We start from the raw sequence: 7,682 nt of genomic DNA, 5'->3' as shown, positions 1-7,682 counted from the left end.
GAAGCAGCCGCGCCGCATGGGCATGGGGACGAGGCCGGACGAGCTCGCGTCGAGGCTGATGGTCAGGAGGGGGGAGGAAGCAGTAGAGCAGAGCAGGCAGCAGCCGCGCCTTCCGGCATGGAGACGACTCAGACGAGGCCGGGGGAGCTCGCGGTGAGGCTGGCGGACTGGAAGGTGGGAGGAGGGAGCGGCACTCGAGCACGAGGCGTACAGGACGACCAACCTCACCCGGCAGCGCCATCACGTACGGCGTCGAGGTAATCTCCGTACCCCTTGCTGTACTAATCCCTGAATTATTGATTTGGTTGGTGCTGAGATGCACACATGAAACTATATATGGGGATCTGTAGGCGCCATGTTCTTTCTGGATAGAACAATACTTGCATGAAGGAAATTTTAATTATCATATGAGAACAATATTTGGTGATCTAAACTTTTGGCATATTCCAAACTGACTGATCTTTGATTTACATAGTCCTAAAAAGAAATTTGGGGAATCGCCAAAAAAAACTCGCAAAAAAAAAAAACAAATTTGGGGAGTACAACTTGGAATGAGAACAACAATTTATTATCTAAATCATGGCTTTTTGACTCGACAGTACATTGCATTCCACTGGGGATAGTTCCGTATGAACATCCACATGTTGAGAAATTTGAATGATTGATTTTGTTCTAACCTATACATCTCTAGAGATTTGGAAACCAAGTCCTGGTTATATTGTCCAGTAGCTGTGAATGCATCGTCAACCCTGCGCCACATGCCATCGAATAGCAGAATTTCTGAGCTCATCTTACTCCAACGGCGTTTGATTTGGATAGGTTGTCTTCTTCGATTATCGGCGGTATTTGAGTTATATTCTTCAGCGACTTGATTCCAAAAATCCCGTGCAGTGTTTTCATTGCCAATAACAAAATCAATGGGAACATTTAACCAAGCATTTACCTACTCAATTCAGAAAATGTTGTTAGGCCAAGCTTTTCATGATATAGTAACTACTAATAATTAAACAAATGACTTACCAGGCATAGATTATCCTCTTCGGTCCATTGTAAGTGTATGTCTCCGATGTTGGCATGGCCGATATCCATTGAAAGATGTGATGTGTATGAACAAATACTTGTACCAGATTTGAGTAGGATTGTGCTTGTGTATGAGCAGAAATTTTTGGGATGGGCGTGGAACTGGAACCTGCAACTAGGACTATATATAACGAGATAGCTTTACTGCATGCATGATTTAGTCAGCACTGCATGCATGATTTAGTTAGGCCGATTTAACCGTGTATGACTGAAAGAACGGTTGAAGTAACTTGGCATATATTTTTCTAACTTTATCTCACCGTGCTTTCAGGTTTTAAGATTGGGATCTTTGTCCCTGTTGGGCCAGCTTGGCAACCACAAGCATTTCATTTTTACACATTTATTTTGTATCAATTCAATTTTTATTGTAAGTATTCAGGTTTCATGTAGATTTGTAATAGATTGACAAGCTCTATAGTTTATTCTAGATTATTGTTGTGCGTGAAGAGGAAAGAAAAGAATTATTTGTCCAGCTGCAAAACGAAATCATCTAAGTTAGTTGAGTAGAGCTGGTTTTTAGTACAACGACCAGCTGAGTTAGTTGAGCGGTTGCCGATTTTCGGAACCAAATCGGACGGGAATCGAACCCTGTCGCCGATTGTAAGCGCCCCCGTCGTACATGCCCTTACTATTAGCGCACGCGGTGCTCAAAGATCAGATTAGTACAAGAGTACGCAGGGCTATGGGCTGGCTGGCTGCCTTTCCCACCAGTCCAGTGGCATGGCATGGCATGCACCCAAAGAAGAGAAAGAATCGTTGGGATTTCGCTTTGACGAAAGGATCATAAGATCTTCCACCTATGTTCCGATACCGATCTTGTTCCGCAGCACAACCCGTCTTTATATCCGTCCTTCTTGTCCTGTTTGTGATTTTCGGAACCACTCCTTAGTTTGGGCTAACAGATATTGGCATATTGTGGGGGTCTCTTCTCATGAAGGGCTGCTTGCTTGGACCGTGCAGAAGCTTCCTTGATCGTTGATGATGTCTGCACAAGAAACAAGAAAGTTAGAGCATCTCTAACAGAATTCTTATGTTGCGGACCTGTAAAATGAGTTTACAGTTTGCTTGCGGAATGCCTTGTATACGGGCCGAGCTTCACGTCCCGCGCCACATGGTGGATTGCGGCGCCACGTCCGGCAAGGGCATATGACAAACACGTGCTAGCTAGTCCTTCCAGGTTCCAGCGAAGACGAGAAAGAAAAGAGTACTACTAGTAGGCCTCTACGTGGCCCTTGGTTCGGCCGCTGGAAGCTGCTCCGCTCATCCTCCTCCTCGTCCTGCCAAGCACGCACTCCTGCCCCAGCTCCGTCCAGCTCACACCCAACTGCCCGCACCAGCAGAGAAAAAGACACCCGGAACTGTGCGGCGACGCCGAGACCTGACGCCGCACCTCCGACCGATCCACATCCATCCATCCACTCGGCATGGAGGGAGGGCCGGGCACCCACCAACACCACCATGCATGTTCCACTAGATAGCTCTCCCGGACAAGCCCATGGTGTGGCACTGTTCGGGGTCGATCCTATCCACTTTCTGGCCTCCGATCCAAAACAATATGTGCACGCAGGAACAGCTGGCAACCGGGATTCTCAACAACAAAAAAAGAAAAAAAGAAAGAGAAGGTGGCAACCAAGATTGGGACTTACGCTCGTACGTAGCTGCTGCTGCTGCTGCTAGTCAAGGCAGCTAGATAGATAGTGCATGCCACACCCAAAGCCAGCGACGAAACCCAAAAGTCCATCTCCACTTCTTGGTCGGCGCCGGGACCCTCCATACTGTCTTCGCATGGGTGGATATATAGGCAGGCTAGGTAGGTGGACGGATGGATCACATGGATGGACGTCCCTGTCCATGGAGGCTCCGGCTCCGGCCGGATAAGGCGGACAGGTACCCTGTTTCTCCAATCGACATGGTTTATTCCACAGAGATGAACGCATACGTGTCCGGTCGTAGACGTGTGATCGAGTTGCAGATCGAAGTGGTATGTATGTGCTCCTGTTTGAATCGATACTCCTACTAGCTAGTATCTACGACACCTTGGGTTTTGGCTTAGCTTGGGCCCTACCCCTAGCCGGCCGGCCCTTCGCTTTGCCGACCTTGGGTGAAAGCAAAAGGCTGAAAGCTGCACGCACCCGCGCATGCGGGCGGCGCGTGCAAGCGACCACTCGAACGCGCGCGAACCCTCCCGGCCAGCCGCAATGCTGGACACGACGTCGCTCTCCCCGCGATTCCCTGGCCGGAACAAAGCGCTCGTGATTGGAGCCCCTACGAGCGCTGCGCTGGGCCAGCGAGCGAGGGGGCGATCACCGGTGCTGCTCGCGTCGATCCGGCGTGCGGCCTCGTCCCAGCTGCGACGGCGACGCGAGCGGCGGTCGATCGACGTGGGAACGTACGCAAGTGGATGGCGTTGGCGCCGTGGAAAAGATCGCTTCACCGGGTTTCGAAGTTGGAGCCGGACCGGCAGCTAGCCACACGGAGCGCGAGAGAGCGACGTACGTACGGACAGGGGCCGGGAGGCCGGCCGGTCGCCGTCTTATCGGCGCGGATGAGGACGGAGCTATCACGTGGAGGTGGGGCTCGCGCGCCACGTCCGTCGCCGGCCAAGTCCTAGCTACGCGCTACGGTCGTTGTCGGCGTGGATGAGGTGATCCGTTCCTCTGCATGCCGTGGCTGAGCCCATCAGCAGCTGCCCGGGCGGAATTCATGGAATCTAGCTAGCACTTGTGTAGACGAAAGCGAGGTAAAAACAGCACCGTTTCCGTGGCGTGGAAATTCCCACGGACCACAGCTGGCGCGGGGCTGCGCCTGTGTGTGTCGATCCATCGCCAGTGGACACAAGGATATCAGCACGTACTGCGTAGGTACGGCGACGCGCACTCCACCGTGCATGCATGCATGTAGTACATGCTGTACGTCTGGCGATCGGGCAGTATCGTCGTCTCATTAATTCTTGCCCCCGGCCCAGAGGAACCAAACGATGAACTGACGGTCGAGAGCGAGCCAACGAAACGAACCCACATCCACGCAGAGCTCACCTGGCAAATGAACATATCAATGACATGTCGTCGATAGTTGTACCACACGTGAACCTGACCAACACATATGCATGCGCGTTGTCTGTGTTCTTGGTTATTTATTTATTTATTTATTTTATTTTTTACGAGAAAACTTCCGTTCTATTCATCTTCAATCTTGGCAGTACAACGAACACCAGAAATCATAAAAATTAAATTCAGATACGTAGACCACTTAGCGACGACTACAAGCACTGAAGCAAGCCGAACGCGCGCCGACATCATCATCCCTTCCTCGCTGGAGCCGGGCAAAACTTATTGTATAGACAGTCGGGAAGTCGTCCTGCTAAGGCCCCATAGGACTAGCACAGCAGATTAGCAACCGCCGCAAACGAAGAGTAGTATAGATCAGAAGGATCCAACCTGAAAACACACCAACATAGATGAACGACGACTAGATCCGAGCAAATCCACCAAGTACAGATCCGTCGAGGACACACCTCCACACGCCCACCGATGATGCTAGACACACCATCAGGCCGAGAGCTAGGCAGCGAGAACCTTATTCCATTTTCAGGGAGCCGCCGCCGTCTCGTCTTCGTGAACAGGAGACAAACCCAAACAAAGCTCAAAAAAACATTGAAAAATCAAGCCCTCTCGCTGTCAAGGGCCGGGATCCACCGCACCCCATGGCTCTAAGGCCACCGGAGACGCGGCGAACCAGCGGCGCGGCCGACGGGAGGCAGAGGAGCTTTTCTTAACATGCAAGATAGGACTCACGATGAGAAGGAAAGCGGCTCTCTCTTCATAGATTTATGATTTACTGGAAAGAAGATCTACACTAATAAAAATGTTGAGGATACACGTCTTATTCAAACAAGCTATGTTCTTGGTTATTTAATGAAGTATTTTGGAACGGAGGGAGTAACAAACGAGTCGAGCCTGCACTGCACACGCACGTTGTTTGGCTACACAGACTTACGCGCAAGCTTGTATTTTTAGTTTAAATTTAAACTGTTTTGGAACGGAGGGAGTAACAAACGAGTCAAGCCTGCACTGCACCCGCACGTTGTTTGGCTAAACAGATGTATGCGCAGGGCGGCACATGGGGTTTCTAAAAGTATTAGTACTTGTATTTTTTTCAGAAAACCTTTATGTGGAGTATCATATTCTGATTTTTAATGATCTCTCTATATGCTAGTAGAAGTCAGATCCTCGTCAGTGTAAACCTGTGATCCACTGTCATCTCCTAGTTACCGATGGAGTGACGTAGAATACACATTTGTTTTTTCTGCTCCGATCTTATCCGGATATCAATCTAAATTTACGCAGCAGAGGCTAATCTAGTTCCTTAGTAGCGATTGAGTATCTTTATTATCTTCATGCATGGATGACGTCAATCGTTCTAATTAAAAGGCAAGCTACAACACCAAATAAAAAAATCAAGCTAGGAAAAATTTGCCCTTGAAACAAAATGAAGTATGAGCGGTCCAAAATAATTTGGAAGCCAGCAGAGCTAGCTACTAGCAGCACCTATAGCAAGCAAGCAATCAAAGGCTTTACCCTTTCTCCTTTCCGAGCAAGGTGCGTGCATGCACAGCTGCACATGCACATGCGACTTCTTTGCCCGTCTCCGTACAATCCGCACGCGGCGCCGGCCACAAACAAAGTCCTCCGGCCGATGGATCGACCGCCGGCCGCCTCGTCGTATCCCATCCTCTGCGCGCGCTTTGCGCTTTTGCTCGCAGGAACCGCGTCCTCTGAAGCCCACTGATGATCCCAGCAAGCATCCATCCATCGGGCGATCTGACCTCGGAATCACTTCTCAGCAGGCAGGCAGGCACTTGCAGAATACTTCCGACTGATGGAATGGAATGGCAGGGAGAATTGGGAATCTGCGGCTGCTTTTGAGCTTTGGTTCATAAACATAAACGGATAAAGCGCACGACGAAACGGAGGCGCAACCGTACGTATAACCAGAATATGACTCGTCGTGAGATTGCCAACAAAGAAAGAAGCAAGCGCGTTCAATGAAAGTACGATGCGTTTGTCTTGTCCGATAGTACAAGTGTGGTCGAGTTGCAGATCCAAGTAGCAGGGCGGCACTCCTGTTTGAATTGCTACTCCTGTCTAGCTAGCTACACCTTGGTATCTTGCATCGGCTAGCTTGGCCCCTAGCTGGCCCTTTTCGTTTGCCGACCTCCGGCGAATGCAAAGGTCGAAAGCAGCACTCGTAAGGCGCAAGCGACTCGCGCGAACCCTCCCGCTCCAAGCCAGCTGCGCACGCCGTCGCTCTCCGCGATTCCTCTCCCGCTTTCTTTTCTCCAAGCCAGCTGCGCACGCCGTCGCTCTCCGCGAGTAGGGATCGATGATGGGCGATCACCTGCTCACATCCATCGGTCCCGCCCGCGGCCATGTCCTCCTTCCTTTGGCGCGACGGCGACGCCGGTCCATGGTGTAACGCAGCTTCTTTATGCGAGCCGAAGCACAGCGACATGGGGGTGGATCGTCGTCGCGGTGGACAGCGTTGGCGCCATGGAAAAGATCGCTAGGTTTTCAACGTTGGAGCAGGACCGGCAGCTAGCCACACGGAGCGAGGGAGAGCGACGTACGTAGGGGGGCGGGAGGCCGGCCGGTCGCCGTCTTATCGGCTCGGGTCAGATCACGTGGAGGTGGCGTTCGCGCGCCACGTCTGTCCCCGGCCGAGCCCTAGCCACCGTCGTTGTCGGCGTGGATGAGGTGATCGGATCCGCTGCATGCCGTGCGTACGTGGCTGAGCCAGAGCCGATCAGCAGCTGTCCAGGTGGAATTAGTGGAATCAAGGAGCTACTTCTGTAGATGAAAACGGAATAAAACGGAACCATGTTGTAGGTCTGGCGACGAACGGCCACGCTGTAACGGAGGGAGGACGGATGAATGGACAGTATCTGTCATAAACAGTAAAGTAACAGAGTGCACTTGCATTGGTTGATTGATTAGCGTAATCACAGGTTGTGGTTTACGTGTTCGCTGAATGCATGCCACCATGAAGTCAGATGTAGAGTCGAGCCCGCGCGCGCACGTCCTTGTTACGGCCATTTCTATATGCATGCATGGGTTTCAAATGATATTATTTTACCAAGACACTTTGGTATTCTCAATGGAAGAATGTCATTTTCCACTAAGTGGCCAAACACTACATGTTTAGCCATTTCTATATGCTAATATATATAAGTCAGATCCTCGTCAGTGTAAGCTGTTCTCCACTGTCATCGAAGACAATTTGCGAGCAAGTGACGTAGAAGCCGCATTTGTTTACTCTGGCCCGATCTTATCTTGATATTACCAGATCATACGTCAGAAGAGGCTGATCTAGTTGCTAATCACTTTGCGGGGATGGCATCTCGTCTGAAGCCCACTGATGATCCCCCACACATGATTAAGCAAGCATCTATCCATCGGCGATCTGACCTGGAATCACTTCTCACAGAATATGTTTTCACCAATGGAGAATTGGGAATCTGCGGCTGCTTTTGAGGTTTCGTTCATAAACCGCACGGCGAAAGGGAGGCGCAACCGTGTAACCACTATAGCATGCGGCTGCCAGCA

At 50.7% G+C, this 7,682-nt stretch overlaps 1 long non-coding RNA gene across 1 annotated transcript; it reads right to left on the bottom strand.

Annotated features, from left to right (window-relative positions):
- Nucleotides 1-549: 549 nt before the first annotated feature.
- LOC120968910 (uncharacterized) lies at nucleotides 550-2,857 on the bottom strand. The gene is made up of 3 exons (XR_005763210.3): nucleotides 2,727-2,857; nucleotides 1,021-2,065; nucleotides 550-943 (listed from the first exon to the last, which is right to left on the bottom strand). It is a non-coding gene; the product is annotated as an uncharacterized lncRNA (long non-coding RNA).
- Nucleotides 2,858-7,682: the final 4,825 nt, after the last annotated feature.

Source organism: Aegilops tauschii, chromosome 7 (genome assembly GCF_002575655.3).
Source record: "Aegilops tauschii subsp. strangulata cultivar AL8/78 chromosome 7, Aet v6.0, whole genome shotgun sequence".
In the NCBI taxonomy this organism is placed as follows: Eukaryota; Viridiplantae; Streptophyta; class Magnoliopsida; order Poales; family Poaceae; genus Aegilops; species Aegilops tauschii.
This window is presented reverse-complemented; position numbering and strand designations above follow the sequence as displayed.